The sequence below is a fragment of the Prionailurus viverrinus genome, chromosome B3, assembly GCF_022837055.1.
Source record: "Prionailurus viverrinus isolate Anna chromosome B3, UM_Priviv_1.0, whole genome shotgun sequence".
NCBI classification, from domain to species: Eukaryota; Metazoa; Chordata; class Mammalia; order Carnivora; family Felidae; genus Prionailurus; species Prionailurus viverrinus.
In genome coordinates this window covers 36,116,117-36,135,250 of record NC_062566.1, presented here as the reverse complement: position 1 = coordinate 36,135,250, position 19,134 = coordinate 36,116,117, and the positions used below count along the sequence as shown (strand labels likewise).

The following is a 19,134-nucleotide window of genomic DNA, read 5'->3' as shown; positions in this document are numbered from 1 at the left end:
CATGTATTTCTGAATATACAACACAGAATTTTAACACTGTGCTATATACATAGTGCTGGATACATTTCCATAATTGTTTCTTCCTACAAAACACAATCAAAATATGAATGGCAAAAGCCCATTTATTTATTAACAAGTATTAACTGACTGCTTTCTATGTACCAGGTATTAAGATATACACTGGCTAAAAACACAAAATACATAGCTTTCAACAGTTTTAAGAGGGGAGCCTGGGTGACTCAGTCAGCTGAGTGTCTGACTTTGGCTCAGGTCATGATCTCACAGTTCATGAGTTCCAGCCCTGTGTGGGGCTCTGTGCTGACAGATCAGAGCCTGGAGCCTACTCTGGATTCTTTATCTCCCTCTCTCTCTCTCTCTGCCCTTCCCCAACTCCTGCTCTATGTCTCTGTCTCTCTCTCTTAAAAATAAATAAACACTAAAAAAATTTTAATGGCTTTAAGAAATATGAAAAGGGTTCTTACAGATGTGCAAGAGATATTGGCAGTATAAGGAAGTATAGACAAGGAACACCTAACGATTTAGTGGGTAAAAATAGTTCTAAGAAGAATGAGATTTAAATTGTGTGTGTGTGGTGGGAGGAGTGGTGTAAGGGTTCCTGAAAAAAAGTTTAAGAAGAGAGAGAGAAAAGGCAGCAGAGGAAAAAAAAATATGTACAAAGGAATGGAGTCAACAGAATGTAGTCTCTAATACAGCTGTTCTCACAGCAGGGTCCCTAGGTGAGGAGCATCAACATCACTCAGGAATATGTTAAAAATGGAAATTTTGGGGTTGGGATGAGCACTGGGTGTTATACATAAGTGGACATACCACTAAATTCTACTCCTGAAACCGATACTACACTCGATGTTAACTAACTTGAATCTAAATTTAAAAAAAAGAAAAGGGAAGGAAGGAAGGAAGGAAGGAAGGAAGGAAGGAAGGAAGGAAGGAAGGAAGGAAGGAAGGAAGGAAGGAGTGGAAATTTTGGGGCCCACCCCAGATCCATTACATCAAACTCTGGAGGTGGGGCCCAGCAATCTGTGCTTTAACAAATCATCTGCGTGGCTCAGTTGGTTCCTCTAGGGGAGCCTGGGTGGCTCAATCAGTTAAACATCTGATTTCAGCTGGGATCATGACCCCACTCACGGTTTGTGAGTTTGAGCCTTGCACTGGGTTTTGCGCTGACAGTATGGAGCCTGCTTGGGATTCTCCCTCTCTCCCTCTATGCCCCTTCCTCACTCATGCACATGCTCTCTCTCTCTCTCAAAATAAATAAAATAAACTTAACCCCCCCCCCCCACAAATCCCCCAAATGACTCTGATATACACTAAACTCTCAGAACTACTGATCTAATCTGATCAAGGAACTGTAATTAATATTAAAGCAAAGAAAGCAGACAACTGTCAGAGGTCAAACTGCACAAGGCAGTGTATGTTAACATTAAGCCCTGAGAAGTTTGGGTCTCTCTTAATTAACACTGCCAGAAACAACTAGAAAATAGACATTCTTTTCAAACTTTCATGGGATATTTATGAATGTTAGCTTTGTGCTATGGCCAAGAACGACTTAAGATTTATCCAAATTTTGATGTTGCATTTTCATTATTATTGAATTTTAAGTGTTCTTTAAAAAAAATTTTTTTTAATGTTTTTTATTTTTGAGAGAGAGTGAGACAGAGCACGAGTGGGGAAGGGGCAAAGAGAGAGGGAGACACAGAATATGAAGGCTCTGTGACCACACAACCTGACCTGGGGCTCAAACTCACGAACTGTGAGATCATGACCTGAGCTGAAGCTGGATGCTCAACTGACTGAGCCACCCAGGCACCCCAAGTTTTAAATATTCTTAAAACTCCATCATAAATTCTTCTGTAACCCCAGTTATTTACAAGAATATATATATATTTTTTTCAGACATTTTTTTAAGGTTACTTTTTAAAAAACAGAGGCCCAATTTAGTTTGCATTGTCATCAGAGAAAGTGATCTGAATGTCATATATTCTTTGAAATTTGTTGAGATTTTCAGGGGCAGTTTTTAAGGTTAAGTAATTATCTACTGCACTATCTGAAATTTTGTATTCCACACAGTAGCAATTCTATGGTACTGATTATTTAAAATTTGAATTCAGCGTGGGGCACCTGGCTGGCTCAGTCGGGTACCCTGCTCTTGATTTTGGCTTAGGTCATGATTTTATGGTTTGTGAGATCAAGTTCCATGTCAAGCTCCACATTGGGTTCTACCCTCAGTGCTGAGACTACTTGGGATTCTCTCTCCCTCTCTGCTCCTCCCCCGCTTGCACACACTCTTTCAGAATAAACAAACATTTCAAAAAATTTTTTGAATACAATATTCTATATTCACCCAGTAGTTCAAGCTTGTTTATTGTGTTGTTCAAGTCTTTTATCTCCTTAGTAACTTTTTTGGTTTTATTAAAATCTATTATGATGGGGTGGGGGGGCATGCCTGGGTGGCTCCATCAGTTAAGTGTCTGACTTTGGCTCAGGTCATGATCTCATGGCTCGTGAGTTTGAGTCCGTGTTAGGCTCTGTGCAACAAGCTCAGAGCCTGGAGCCTGCTCTGGATTTTGTGTCTCCATCTCTCTCTCTCCCTCAAAAGTAAACATTAAAAAAAATTTTTTTAATCTGTATTGGTGGTACATTTGTACATTTATCCTTGTAATTGTTATTTTTAGTTTATGTATGTTGAACGTGTGTTATAGGGTACAAATAAAGTTGTGATCCTAGTATCTTCTGGTAAACAAAGCCTTTATTATATAAAGTGGCAGAGATTGCTGGTGATCTGTTCCAACAGTCAATCTCTCTTCTTTCCTCAGTAAATAAAATCCCATTTTGCTCTAGGCAGCAATATGCTTGCCTAAAATACATTTCATAATGGTCTTGCTAAGTGGAACTTCAATGAACCACATTTAGAGATGGCCTAATAGCTTGCATAGGCTCCACACCCATCCCTCATCCTTCCTCCTACATGGAGTCTGTGAGAGTTGGTGCCCAAAGCAGCCATCTTACCATAAGGTTAGCCACAAAAGATGGCAGCACTGAAAACACTCAGCGAAGTATCCTGAGACTTTGATGATAAAAATGAAACCTCCGTAATCAGCCCTAGAATGTAAATCTCTAGACTCTTTCAAGGGCAGGAGGAAGGGGTAATATACACCTACCTTCTTTAAGTCACTGCTAGTTTCTGCATCTAACTAACAGCAAAAACTAATTCACATCTGAAACACGGATTCAGTTTAATAGTGCTCCTTTCCCTGAAGTAATTTTATTATATTAATGTAACTACCAATTTCTTTTGGTTCCTATTTTGCCAGGTATAACATTTGCATCCTTTTTATCTTCAACTTTCCTCTGTTGTAATATTTTAATCTCTTAAAAACCTTATGTTGTTGGGACACCTGGGTGACTCAGTCGGTTAAGCATCTGACTCTTGATTTCTGCTCAGGTCATGACCTCACAGTTGAGGGGTTTGAGGCCCAAGTCGGGCTCCATGTTGATGGTACAGAGGCTGCTGGGTATTCTCTCTCCCTCTCTCAAAACAAACAAACAAACTTTAAAAATATTGTATATTTTTAAAAAACACACAAGTTCGTTTTAGCTTATGTTTTACATAGAGTCTGACAATCTTTGTCTTTTACCTAGAGCATTTGATCCATTTACATTCATTATGATTAGTGATCTATTTGGCCTTATTTTTACCATATCTTTGTCCCACTCTTGTTCCTTTCTCCTTTTTTTCCATATTATTTGAAATTCCCCTCTCTTATTCCACTTACCTTCTAGTCAACTTTTACTCTTTCAGGGACTACTCTAGAAATTTTTAAATGCACATATAAAGTTTCAAGCTATATGTCTCTTACCCTTTTCTCATTTGTCTACACGTAGAATTTTGTTTAGATGTTGAATTCATTTTTTATTGCTGCTGTAACAAATTATCACAAACTTTGTGGCCAAAAAAAAAAAACAAAAACCACACAGATTTTTTTATCTCACAGTTTTGGAGGTCAGAAGTCCAAATTGGATCTCACCAAGCTAAACTCAAGTTGACAGGGCTGCATTCTTTGTGGAGGCTCCAAGGAAGAATCCATTGTCTTTTTCAACCTCTAGAAACCACCTGTCTTCCTTGGCTCACAGCTCCTTCTGCCATTTTCAAAGCAAAGAATGTAGCATCTTCAAATTTCTCTGGCTCTCCCGCCTACTGTTTTTCCTTACAAGGACCCTTGTGATTACAATGGGCTCACCAGAAAATCTAGGATAATCTCCCCATCTCAAAATCCTTAATTCAATCACATTTGCAGAGTTCCCCTGCCATTTAAGGTAATGTATTCACAGGTTCTAGGAGTTAGGATATCTCCCTGCATAACATTCCTAATTACTTCTTCAAATCTGTCTTCTACTTCACCAATTCTCTTTTCAATCCAATAGGCTATTAAACCTGCCCTTGAAGTTATCACTTTAATTATTATATTTTTGTTTCTGGATTCTAATTATTTTGGATAATCCTTTGTCATAATTTCACTTCTCCCATTTGCTTTATCAGATACATTAAGCACATTTATTTCTGTATTTAGTATCCAGTAATGACAATATTTGAACTCCCTGTGGGTCTGATTTAGATATTTTGTTTTGCTCATGGTAACCTGTTTCCTCATGTGCTTTGTGTAAGACAGCTCATATTCTCTGGAATATATCTTTGGTAATTCTTTGAAGACTCTGAGAGGTTATTCCTCCAGAAAGAATTTGGATTCATTTCTGTCTTTGCCAGGGCACAATACCAAGCCATAATCACTCAAAACAAGTCTCATCTTAGAGATTTTTTGAAGTCACAGAGGTAGTGGAGTCTCAAATCTCTATGAGGACATGTTTCTAATGATAAACATTCAGGGAAAACTTTTTTCACCCTCTGTTTATATTCAAGGCAAAGAAGGGTAAGTTTCTGTCTCTCTTTGCTAGGGTGAGTTTTTTTCTGCTTCTCCCTTTCCTAGTGGGCATATAGCTTTTTGTGGATTCTCATTTTAGGAAGGTGGATCTCTGGCCTGACTTCCTGTAATGCATGGCTTCTATTGTCTCCTGAGTCCCATGTGTACCTCTTAAAAACTGAAAACACAAGTCATCTGGAACTAGTAGATGCCTTCAGCACAGCAGTCATCAGATGCTTCTAAACCTCTCCGAATTTGGGCTCTCTGTGTTTTGTTTTTTCATCTTACTTTTTGCTACTTCAACCATGACTTTTTAAAGTTTTTAAGGGGGCACCTGGATGGCTCAGTTGGTTAGGTGTCCGACTTCAGCTCAGGTCATGATCTCACCGTTCGTAGGTTTGAGCCCTGTGTCAGGCTCTGTGCTGATATCTTGGAGGCTGGAGCCTATTCAGATTCTGTGTCTCCCTTTCTCTCTGCCCCTCCCCCACTTGTGCTCTGTCTCTGTCTTTCAAAAATAAAAACATCAAAAAAAAGAAAAAGCTTAAAAAATAAATCTATCATTTTTAGCTGTTTAAGAGTAGGAAGATTTTATTTGCTTTTAAAGATAGTATCCCTTGGGAAAAAAACAGTCTCCTTTATCATTGGAAATAAAGTAAATGTATACCTCTATTCTAAACTGATAATGTAAGATTATGTTACACCAGTGGTTCTGAAATTATAGCTTTCTTGTGTTATTTCATTTCCTTATTCTTTTTCACTCCTTTGAAGTTCCTTTCTAAGGGGTGTCTTTTATCAAATAATTATAAGGAAGTATTACTTCATAGTCTTTACCATCCACTTCTAAGACCCCTAAAACTTTACCAGTATCTCTAACTTTTAAAACAGGGCTTTATAGGGGCACTCAGCTGGCTCATTCAGAAGAGCATGCAAGTCTTGATCTTGGGGTTGTGAGCTTGAGCCCCATGCTGGGTGTAGATATTACTTAAATAAAACTTAAAAAATTTTTTAAACATGGCTCTACAGATTATACATATGTATTTATGATATTACAAAATAATAAAAATTAAGTATGGTATACTTACACACATAGTGCAAGTAAGAATGGAAAATAAAAATGATTTCTGTGCTAGAATTGTAAAATTCTCATTTTCTTTTCATTTTTAAGTATTTTCATTACATTACTTATGCAACAAAATGAATACTACCACCATTTTAAACTAACTAGCTCTCCTTTTCTATACTAGGTTGAAAAATTATTCATACAAATATGCTACTTAACTCAACCCTATCAGCCATTCTCTCATGTAACTGTTTTAGAATGTTAGTAAATTTCTGTAGGCAGCCAAATGTAAGCAACAGTTACCATATAAAGTTTGTCAAGCTGCATTTTAATTTCAAAGCTATAGAAAGACAACTCACTCTCTGTGGCTGTCAGATCAGCCACAAGTGTATTTTATGGGCAAAACCAATGTAGCTCCAACATCACAATCTGCCAATCAGGCTGAAATCACAAACTGGCAAATGACTACTTCAATGCACCTCCTCTGTAAAGAAGAAGTTAGGATGGCTTCATAGCTCAAAGGTGGGGGAAAGCACCAGACTCACAAAAGGGTTCCATGGTAAACAATGGACAGAGAATCTAGGGAAACAGTAACCTTTGATAAGGCCTCAATTTCTTTATTGCTAAAACAACAATGATAACCACAGAAAAACAGCAAAACTGATCAGAAATCGGGGTGATTAGCTGGCTCAGTACAGCATACTACTTTGGGTCTTAGGGTCTTGACTTCAAGCCCCATGTTGGGCATAGAGCCTACTTTAAAAACACACACACACAAACTGATCAGAGAGGTGGGGCAATCCACCAAGAGGGCTCTTCCCCCTTCATTCTGTTCTTCCTGTCAACACGTTCAAAGCAGGTGGAGGTAAGTAGGTAAGGTAAGAAAAATAAGCAGACAAAAGACAACCATAACCTCTCCTCATATCCACACAGAGGGCCAAGAAGTTTCTCCTGTTCTTGTGCCTGCATACCAAACAACAAAATTCTGAAAAGGACTTGAATTTGTTATGGCTTGACAGTTTATATTTATTGCTACTGCAGAAAGACCCAGAAATTTCTCCTTTCTTTCCTGTGACTCCATACTGAATTCACAAGAATCCATTAAGAATTCTGAGACGTCTATCTGCAGTAAGAGTCTCTGACTGGGAAATAAACCCTCAGTTGAAAACCCAGTGAAAATACTAAAAGATAACGTTTGAGAGAAGCAGATGAGGAAATGCCTCCCCAACACCTCAAAGGAGAAAAAAGTGCTGCTAACTCTGTATTCAGTATCATTACACTAAAGTAAGGGACATGCATATCAGTTTCACTTTGAAACAGTAAAAGCAACGATCAAGAATGTTTCTTTAAAGCCAAGAAAAGCAAAATGGGAAAAGAAACAACTGGCAGGCTCATTATGAAGAAGCAAACAAAAACACCTAAAAATCCTTATTTTAACATTTCTTTGGGAGCCATTAGTTCAACCCTTCTTTAGTAGCTTGCTCAGAACTCAAATATACACACGCCCACAGGATTCCCATGATTCTGGGCCAAATTCAATTATCAAGACAGTGTAGCGAAACAAAATTTTGTACATTTGGCTGCATCAAAGTCCATGTCTAAACCAATGTTTTATAATTCTAGAGCAGAATAAAATCCTGTTACTCCAAAGATAACTCAGTTTCACTTGTCCCCTTTTCCTTTTCTACCACCTGTTAATGATAATAAATCATTTTAATCAGTTACATAAAATCTTTAGTCTCAAAAAACTAAAGGACAGTATCTGATTATTCACAAAATTCCTAGGGTAAAAGTGAAATTTAAACAGAAAATGAAAAACTTCCTTTAATGAGTTATTACAAGATTAAAGTAGTAACATATTAATCTTGAGATTTTATCTTCCCCACCTATCACTCACACACCTATCTAACCTTTCTACTCTTTCCCATAATTGGCAGACCTTATCCCACCTTCTAATATATTCATGTCTCTATCAATCACAATTCTGTCTAATCAAGTACTTCATATATACATATATGTGTGTGTGTGTGTGTGTATATATGTCAAACTATGTGCACAGATATAATTATCTTTAAGTATAAGAATCCGTCATTAGTCTAATCATTAGGAAATTATGTTCTGAACACTAAGTTTATCCTTTTAAACCCGAAAAGTTTAGACTTACATACTTAATAGTAAAATACGAGCTACTACAAAAGTAACTTAACTAAGAGTCCTAGACAATTCAAAAAGAAATATAAATATTGGAAAGGAAGAGGAAAAAAAGAGAAGAGATAATAATTTTAGAGCATACGCTCACACATGGGCTCTTAGGCAGCCAAACCATGACATTATGTGAATTTAACCTTTTTGATGACTGAGAACAATCACTATATTCTTCTATGAAAAATTATGTCATCCAGCCCTAATGAAGTCTGTATGGCCAAATGGTGTTACTATACTAAATGGCCCCATGCTACTAAGTTTTGTGTTTTTTAAAAAAAATTTTTAATGTTTATTTTTGAGAGAGGGAGAGAAAGAGTGTGAGCGGGGGAGGGACAGAGAAAAAGAGGGAAACACAGAATCCGAAGTAGGCTCCGGCCATCAGCAAAGAGCCTGATGCAGGGCCTGAACTCATGAACCACAAAATTATGACCCGAGCCAAAGTCACTTAACTGACGACTGAGCCACCCAGGCGCCCCTACTAAGTTTTAAGACTAAATGTTTTTCTTCTTGAATCAAAAGTCACTTCTCCCAGCTGTTGGTGCATTCAGCTCTAGAAGCACCTTTAATTTGCTATGAGCAAACCTGTTAGTAAAGTTAGGTGACTTAGTGAAGTCAGAGGAACATGCTCCTGTAAGCTTCAAAAGTATACTCTGAAGAAAAGAGCATGAGTTTTAGGATTCATGCTTTTAAAATACATTCTTCCTAGCCCTCACTCAAGTTCTCCACTATCAATGAAAATATATGATACTCCTAGGGAAATAAAACTACAAGAGTTCGTATGGGTATAAAACTGTGATTGGATAGGAGCACCTGGCTGATTCAGTTGGTGGAGCATTTGACTCTTGATCTTGGGGTTGTGAGTTTGAGCCTGAGCAAAAATCAAGAGTCCAACACTCAACTAATTGAGCCACCCAGGTGTCCCCCAAGTTAATACTTCATAACTCAACCTCCCAACAATAAATTTATAAACAATAAATAAATAAATAAATAAATAAATAAATAAATAAAGGCTTATTACAAAATAAGTCATAAAATGTTGGGGGGAAAAAGAATTAAAACTTAAATTTTTTTTTCCAACGTTTATTTATTTTTGGGACAGAGAGAGACAGAGCATGAACGGCGGAGGGGCAGAGAGAGAGGGAGACATAGAATCGGAAACAGGCTCCAGGCTCCGAGCCATCAGCCCAGAGCCTGACGTGGGGCTCGAACTCACGGACCACGAGATCGTGACCTGGCTGAAGTCGGACGCTTAACCGACTGCGCCACCCAGGCGCCCCAAAACTTAAATTTTTTAACCAAAGAAAAAGAATTCAGGGCACCTGGGTGGCTCAGTTGGTTGAGTGTCCAACTCTTGGTTTCAGCTCAGGTCATGATCCCACATTCATGAATTTGAGCCCCGCGCTGGGCTCTGCACTGACAGCACACAGCCTGCCTGAGATTCTCTCTCCCTCTGTCTCTCTGTCCCTCCTCCGCTCTCTCTGCCTCTCAAAATAAACTTTAAAAAAAAAAAAAAAAAAAAGGAAGGAAAAAGAATAAAAGAGAAAGAAAAAGAATTCATTGTCCTAACTTGGCCCACATAAAAACAAATCTCAACAGCCCTGAAATCAGTACTGGTAAGTTTGGCAACTTAGAAAGATTTAAAGTATGTTTAGTAAATGGGCAGCAGTATTTTAATACCAAGGATGTAAACCTTAGTTTAATCATAGCTGAGTGCATAAAGAGGTTTATGCTGTCAGTACTGTTCTAGCAAGAAGGACACAACACAGCACAGCCTTACATACCAAATGATTAAAAATGTTCAGTTTAAGAAAAAAACACTAATACATAACTATTTATACACTAAAAATATAAAATGTTTTTATTTACTATTTATCATACATTAAGTAAAATGTTAAGTCGATTTATTTAATTTATATTAAATATACAAATATAGTAATAATGTACATATATTTCATGAAATACTTGTGTTTAATCATTCTCAATTTTTTTAAGCTTATTTATTTATTCTGAGAAAGTATGCACATGGATGGAAAGACAGAGAGAGGAGAGAAGAGAATTCCAAGCAGGCACTGCCCTGTCAGTGCAGAGCCCGATGTGGGGCTTGAACTCACAAACTGTGAGACCATGCATGACCTGAGCTGAAATCAAGAATTGGACGCTTGGGACGCCTGGGTGGCTCAGTCGGTTAAGCACCCGACTTCGGGTGGGGTCATGATCTCCCAATTTGTGAGTTCGAACCCTGTGTCAGGCCCTTTGCTGACAGCTCAAAGCCTGGAGCCTGTTTCAGATTCTGTGTCTTCCTCTCTCTCTGCTGCTCCCCGCTCACACCCTGTCTCTCTCAAAAAATTAATGAACATTAAAAAAAAAAAAAAAAAAAAGAGCTGGACACTTAACTGACTGAGCCACCCAGGTACCCCTCAGATACTTCTACAGTAAATACTTAGATCCTACTTTAACCATATTAGTCCTTACCTCCCTCATTCAACAATCATCTTGATCACATGCCCATTTTTTAGATCTTAACGTTTTTATCTTTTATGAGCTCAAAAAGGACTATTACGACATTCTTCATTCAGTAAGTTATACTGAAAATGCTGAATTTAAAAGCAACAATTTGGGTATGTTTTAGCTTGAAGAGTTTTATTTGGTTCTTTCTTGTATCTTGTATCCGTTTCTCTCCTCAGTATTTTCACATTTGCCTTTAAATCCTTCAACTTTTTGGGGCACCTGGATGGCTCAGTCAATAAATCTGACTTTGGCTAAGGTCATGATCTCACAGTTCATGAGTTCAAGCCCCATCTGGGGCTTGCTGCTGTCAGCCTCTTGATGCCGAGCCCGCTTTCGATCCTCTGTCCCCTCATGCTGCCCCTCCCATGCTTGCTTTCTCTCAAAAATAAATATTTTCTAAAATCAAAAAAGAATAAACATTTAAAAATCCTAAAAAAAATAAATCCTTCAACTTTTTAATAAATGTTTTTAAAGTCCTTGAGTACTAACTCTATCATCTCAGCATTTCTAGGTCTGTTTCTATTGCCTGACTTTTGTTCTAGTTATAGATTATACTTTCCTGCCTCTGTGCATATCTAATTAGCTATTAGGATATTTAATAATATTCAGGATATTGTTTCCTAGAAGGTCAGAAAAAGGAAGGGGTACCTAGAGTCTCCTAAGGTACTGTAATGCTCTGTTTCTTTACATGAGTGATGGGAATGCAGTGTTAACTTTAGTCTTTAAACTATACATGACCCTTTATATGTATGTACGTTGTAGTTCTTGAAAACATATCGTAAAAATAAAGCTGGTTACTTTGAAGAGATTCAGTAGGAAATCTAAAAAAGGAGGGGAACAGGGGGGCACCGGGGTGGCTCAGTCGGTTGAGTGTCCGACTTTAGCTCAGGTCGTGATCTCACGGTTCGTGGGTTCGAGCCCCGCATCGGGCTCTGTGCTGACAGCTCAGGGCCTAGAGCCTGCTTCGGATTCTGTGTCTCCTCTCTCTGCTTCTCCCCTGTTCACACTCTGTCTCTCTCTCAAAAATAAATAAAGATTAAAAAAAAAAAAAAAAAAAAAAAAGGAGGGGAACAGGGAAGAACATCACCAAAAATGGCAGAGTAAGGAACTCCAGGGCTTCACCCCTCCACAAAAAAAAAAAAAAAAAAAAAAAAAAAAAAAAGCAACAAATAAGCCAGCAAAGGCTATCAGAATCAACTTTTGCAGAACTTCGGAATCTAATCAAAAACTTAAAACAACAAGGGAAGGCTTTGTAAAGAAAGAAGCTGTTGGGGCGCCTGGGTGGCTCAGTCGGTTGAGCGTCCGACTTCAGCTCAGGTCACGATCTCACGGTCCATGAGTTCGAGCCCCGCGTCGGGCTCTGGGCTGATGACTCAGAGCCTGGAGCCTGTTTCCGATTCTGTGTCTCCCTCTCTATCTGCCCCTCCTCCGTTCATGCTCTGTCTCTCTCTGTCTCAAAAGTAAATAAACGTTAAAAAAAAAAAAAAAGAAAGAAGCTGCTACATTGTAATAAAAGAGTGTCAGGGTTTTAAATCACCTGCCTCTCATTCTCTACTCCCCAGTTCAGCAGGGCAGTGTGGATAGCAGCTGCGTTCCTGGTGCAGGTTGATAGTCCCAAGGGAGAAATACAAACCTTAGTCTCCCAAAACTGTGATTGAATGTTATGACCTGACTGGCAGCCAGCTTCCTGGAGGACTGGCACAAGGACTTTGCCTTTGCTTTGCCTGACTTGGAGCATTCCCAGAGCAAGCAGCCTGGGTGGGGTAAAGGAAAATAGGGAAGGAAGAGACTGAGAAAGGAGGTATGTGGGGAGAAATGGTCTGTGTAAGCTATGAGATGTAAAAAGGAATCTAGAAGGATATACCTATGCCCAAGGCTAGACATGTGCACAGAAAAGGCCTAAGAAGACCCTAAGCTTTCACTTCTAGCTTACCTTCAGGCTCTACACAAACAGGGAGTAAAGGGTAAGGGAGGGTTGTAAACAGCTTGGTCTAGTGTTGAAGGAATACCCAAACACGGAACCATTTAGTCAAAATTGAGAGTATTATTTTCTTTTTTGGGTTATAGGTATTTAAGGAAATTTGGTCAAAACATTAGTTGACTATTAAGCTAATGAAACATAGACTTCAAGAGCCACACATGACCAAGAATACATACTTTACAAAAATAGAAAATACACGAAACAACAACAAAACAAACAGTTAACACACAACAAGCTGCAACAAAAACCCCCGGAGAGGAGAGGAAATCTGATGTCTAGAGTTGATCCATAATAATAATCAAAATGTCTAGTTTTCAAAAAAAAAATTATGAGGCATACAAACAAAAAATAAAATCGGGCTCATTTGCAGGAAAAAAAGAAATATAGAAAATGTCGCCAAGGAAGCCTGGGCAAAGGAAACCACAAAGAACTAAAGGAAGCCAAGAAAACAGGATCTTACCAAGTAGAAAATATCAATAAAGAAACAGAAATTATAAAAAAGAATCAAATTGAAGGGGAGGGTCAAAAAGAAAACAATCAGATTGAAATTCTGGAGCTCAACAGTATAGTAAGTGAAATAAAAATTAACTGAATGGTTCAACAGCAGATCTGTGCAGGAAAAAGAAAAAAAAAAATCAACAAACTTGCAGACAGGTCAATTAAGATTACCCAGTCAAAGGAAGAGGAAATAATGAAGAAAATGAATAGAACCTAACAAACCTGTTGGACCCCGTCCAGTGTACCACCATAACACATGCTAGGAACCCCAGAGCAGGAGGAAATGGGTAGAAAGAGTATTTGAAGAACTAAAGGCTGTATATTTCCAGAATTTGATAAAAAACCTGAATCTATACATCTAATCAACCAATTCCAAGCAGCATGAACTCAAAAGGATCAACACCAAGACACATTATACTCAAATTGTGAAAATACAAAGAACCTTGAAAACAGGAGGAGAGAAGAAACTCATTACATACAAGGGACTCTCCATAAGATTAATAGCCAATTTCTCATCAGAAATTAAAGCAGCCAGAAATCAGTGAGATAACTCATTTCAAGTGTTCAAAGAAACAGTCAGCCAAAAATTCTATATCCAGCAAAACTTCTTCAAAAATGAAAGAAAAATTAATAACATTCCCAGAAAAATAAAAGCTAAGAGTAATCATCACTAGCAGATCTACTCTACATGAAAAAAAATTTTGAGAGAGAGGGCACAAGTGAGCAAGGAGCAGAGAGAGAGGGAGAGAGAGAAAGAATCCCACAAGGGGAAGGAGAGGGAGGGAGGGAGGGAGGGAGAGAGGGAGAAAGCAGAGCTCATGCTCACCCAAAATGGGGCTCAAGGTCATCTGAAGTGGGGCTTGAATTCACGAACTATGAGATCATGACCTGAACCAATCAGATGCTTAACTAATTGAGCCACTCAGGCGCCCCCCCCCCTTCCTTTTTGAGAGAGAGAGGGCACAAGTGAGTGAGGGGCAGAGAGGGTGAGAGCGCTCTATAAGAAATTTAAAAGAGGGTTCTTTAAGGCTGAAATGAAAAAGTACTAGATAGTAACAATCATACAAAGAAATAAAGAACAAAAATAAGGATAGCTACACAAGTTCATATACAAACTACTATTATTGCATCACTGGTTTTTAACTCTTTTTTGGCTTACATGATTTGAAAGAAAAATGCCTGAAGTAATATGTTTTTATAACTAAACATCTATTTAATGGAAACACAGTGTATAAAGATGTAATTCTAACACTAACAAAATGGGGGGGGGGGGTGGGCAGAGCTAAATAGGAGTTTTTGCGTACTGCTAAAACTAAGCTGAGATGTAAATTCAAACCTGACATCATAAGACTGAGATGCTAGTTGTAATCCTTAGAGTAACATCAAGAAAACAACTTTTAAATATACAAAAGAAGAAGAAGGAGAAGAAGAAGAAGGAGGAGGAGGAGGAGGAGGAGAGAATAAAGCAGTACACTAGACAAAACAGTAACTAATTGCAAATGAAAGCAGTGATAAAGGACCTGAGAAACAAAAATATATATATATATAAAACAGAAAATAGCTAAATAGCAGAAATAAGTTCAATATAGCAAAAACTCTCTCCTTTAAGTTCCTTTAAAAGTAAATGGATTTGGGGCGCCTGGGTGGCGCAGTCGGTTAAGCGTCCGACTTCAGCCAGGTCATGATCTCGCGGTCCGTGAGTTTGAGCCCCGCGTCGGGCTCTGGGCTGATGGCTCGGAGCCTGGAGCCTGTTTCCGATTCTGTGTCTCCCTCTCTCTCTGCCCCTCCCCCGTTCATGCTCTGTCTCTCTCTGTCCCCAAAATAAATAAACGTTGAAAAAAAAAAAATTTTTTTTTAAAAAAATAAAAAAAAAAAAAGTAAATGGATTAAATTCTTCATTTAAAAGAAAGATTAGTCTAATGGATTAAGATCAATCCAACTAAATGCTTTTTACAAGTCACCGGTTTATATCAAAAGACAAAATAGTTTAAAAGTAAAAGGATGAAAACAGATAGACCTATCAATTATAAACATAAACACACCAAACAATAGTTACAAAATATATGAAGCAAAAACTGACAGAACTAAAGGGAGAAATTGACAATACTACCTTAACAATTGAGACTTCCACTCCATTATCAACAATAGAACAATCAGACAGAAGATAAATAAGGACATAGAGTATTTGTACAATACTATAAACCAATTAGCCCTAACATATACAGAACATTCCATTTGATAAAGCAGAATACATATTTTTCTCAAATGTACATGGAACATTCTCCAGGAGAGATAATATGTTAGGATACAAAACAAGTTTCAATAAATTTTAAAAGACTGAAAGCATACAAAATATCATTTATGATAAAAGAATGAAACTAGGTATCAATTAACAAAAGAAAAACTGGAAAATCCACAAATAGTAAAAACTGAATAACATCATCTTTTTTTAAATTTTTTTTTTCAACGTTTATTTATTTTTGGGACAGAGAGAGACAGAGCATGAACGGGCGAGGGGCAGAGGGAGAGGGAGACACAGAATCGGAAACAGGCTCCAGGCTCTGAGCCATCAGCCGAGAGCCCAACGCGGGGCTCGAACTCACGGACGGCGAGATCGTGACCTGGCTGAAGTCGGACGCTTAACCGACTGCGCCACCCAGGCACCCCAGAATAACATCATCTTAAACAACAAATGGTTCAAAGAAGAAATCACAAGGAAAAGTAGAAAATACACAAATTAAAACAAAACACAACACACCAAAACTTATGAAATATAGTGAAAGCAGTGTTAAGAGCCTAGGTTATAGATATAAATGCCTGCATTAGGGACGCCTGGGTGGCTCAGTTAGGCGACCTACTTCATATCAGGTCATGATCTCGCAGTTTGTGAGTTTGAGCCCCGCATTGGGCTTTGTGCTGACAGCTCAGAGCCTGGAGCCTGCTTCAGATTCTGTGTCTCCCCCTCTCTCTACCCCTTCCCTGCTCACGCTCTGTGTCTGTCTCTCAATAATGAATAAACATTAAAAAAATTTTTTTAAATGCCTGCATTAAACAAGAAGATCCCAAATTGACATCCTAAGTTTATACCTCAAAGAACTAGAAAAAGAACAAGCTAACTCCAAAGCTAACAGTAGAAAAGACATCAAAAGGTTAGAGGGGAGATAAAACAGAAAATGAAACAATAAAATCAACATAATCAAAAGCTAATTCTTCGAAAAGATCAGCAACTTGACAAATTTTTAGTTAACGTGACCAAGAAAAAAAGACTTGAATTACTAACTTCAGAGATGAAAATGGGGACGATTCTACAGACCTTAAAAATGGAAAGGGTTATAAAAGAAAACTATGAAAAATTGTACACCAGTAAGTCAGATAACCTAGATGAAATGGATATGGTCCTATAAACATACAAAGTACCAAAACATTCCAGAAGAAATAGAATATTTGAACGACCTGCGACAAGTAAAGACTGAATCGCCAGTCAAAACTTCTCACCCAGAAAAGTCCAGGACTACATGACTTCACTGGTAAATTCTACCAAACATTAAAAAAATAATTAACAATCCTTCTAAAACTCTCTCAAAATCCAGAATAGAATTATTTCCTAACTCATTCTGTGAAGCCAGGATTACCTTGATACCAAAACCAGGTAAAAACATTCCAAGAAAATTACAGACAAATACAATGTAAAAATGTTCAACAAAATACTAGCAAACATAATCCAACAGCATATTAAGAGGATTACACATATGACAAACAGCTTTATTCCAGGTGGGTCAACTAGAAAAATCAATCAATATAATACACCCATTAAGGAGAAAAACCATATGATCATCTCTGTTGATGCAAAAAAAAAAAAAAAAATGCATTTCACAAAATCCTACCATGATAAAAACACTCAAACTAGGAAGAGAAAAAAACTTCTTCAACATAAGAAAAAAATGTTATGAAAACCACAGAGTTAGCATACTCAATGGTGAAAGACTGAAAGCTTTGCCCCTGAGATAAGGAACAAGAGCAGAATGCTCTCATTTGCCACTCCTATTCAATGTTGGAATGGAAGTTCTAGCCAGAGCAGTTAGGCAAAAAAAATAATATTATCATTAAAAAAATTTTTTTAAAGGAAGGAAAAAGCCATTCAATTTGGAAAGAGTAAAACTATCTATTACAGATGACAAGTCCTATATAAGAAAACCTAAAGAACATATACACAAAAATTATTAGAGGTAATAAACAAATTCAGCACAAAAGTCAGTTCTATTTCTGTATACTAGCAATGAAATAAAAAATGAAAAACTTGAAAATGAAATAAAGAAAACAATTCTGGGACATGTGGGTGGCTCAGTCAGTTAAGCGTCCAGCTCTTGATTTCAGCTCCAGTCATGACCTCCTGGTTCGGGAGATTGAGTCTCGAGCTTGGGATTCTCTCCCTCTCTCTCTGCCCCTCCACTACTTGCACTCTCTCTCTCAAAATAAATAAATAAACATTTATTTAAAAAAAAATAATTCCATTTATTATGGCATCAAAAAAATATACACCTAGGAATAAATGTCTAAGAAGGTATAAGCATTGTACACTGAAAACTGGAAAAAACTGAAGGAAATGAAAGAAGACCAACATAAATGGAAAGATACCTTGTCCATACATTGGAAGACTTAATATTGTTATGGCAATACAACTCAACCAATGGACAGAGTCAATGCAATCCCTGCCAAAATCTCAATGGCCTTTTTTTCAGAAATAGAAGAGCTGTTTCTAAAAGTCATATAAAGCTTGCCCGTTTCTGCTGACATGTGAAGATCATGGAGCCGTGGTTCTCTTCCTTACAACAAGAAAACTGAAAGACAAGACCTCTTCTTAGATCCACCAGAGAAATGAGGTCACAGGATAAATCACTGTCCTGAAAACTGGAGAGAAAGGAGTACAGGGAGAAACAAAACCTAGGAGCAGAAACCCATGCTGGAGGTATTATTTCTTTTCACAAACCATACATACAAAGACAAAATAGGATGAATATCTAAACTGGTCAAGGCAAAAAACCACCAACCTAGAATTCTCTATCAGTGAAATTATCCCTCAACAGTAGAGGAGAAATAAAGGGTTTCTCAAACAACAACAGAGGGAATGTGTCACCAGCAGACCTGCCTTGCAAGAAACATCAAAAAAAGTTCTTCAGAAAGAAAATGACAAAGATAAAAAACTTGGATCTAGGAGCATCTGGGTGGTTCAGGTGATTAAATGTCTCTCTTTTTTTTAATTTTTAAAAAATGTTTATTTAATTTTTTTTTTTTGAGAGAGATACAGAGAGCTGAGGAGGGGCAGAGAGAGAAGGAGACACAGAATCTGAAGCAGGTTCCAGACACTGAGCTATCAGCACAGAGCCCGACGAGGGGCTTGAACTCCTGAACCATGAGATCACGACCTGAGCTGATGTTGAATGCTTAACCAACTGAGCCACCCAGGCACCCCTAAAAGTCTGACTCTTGATTTCAGCTCAGGTCATGATACCAGGGTTGTGGATCGAGCCCCGCAACAGGCTCTGGACTGCACATGGAGGAGGCTTAAGATGCTCTCCCCTCCCCCACCCCTCTCCTCCACTAGCACTTTCCCTCTCAAAATCAAAAACAAGTAACAAAACTTAGATCTACGAAAAGACCATTGGAGAAGGAATAAATGAAAGTAAATTTTTTTTCTTTTTCTTAATAGATCTAACATTTAAGTATTGGTTCAAAATACCAATATCAACAATTTATTAGGTGACTACAGCTTGGATAAGTAATCACAAAAATTTTATGAGAGACAGGAAGGAGGAATTGGGACAACTGTTATAAGACACCAACACAAACTATAAAGCAATATAGTGTTATTTGGAAGTAGACTTAGATTAATTATAAATGTATAAGGCAAACTATAAGGCAACCACTAAAAACATTTAAAAATTCAT

The 19,134-nt window shown here is 37.8% G+C and overlaps 1 protein-coding gene across 15 annotated transcripts in view; it reads right to left on the bottom strand.

The window, feature by feature from the left end:
- Positions 1-19,134, bottom strand: part of CSNK1G1 (casein kinase 1 gamma 1) — a 160,591-nt gene that overhangs the window by 128,495 nt on the left and 12,962 nt on the right. The window lies entirely within an intron of this gene.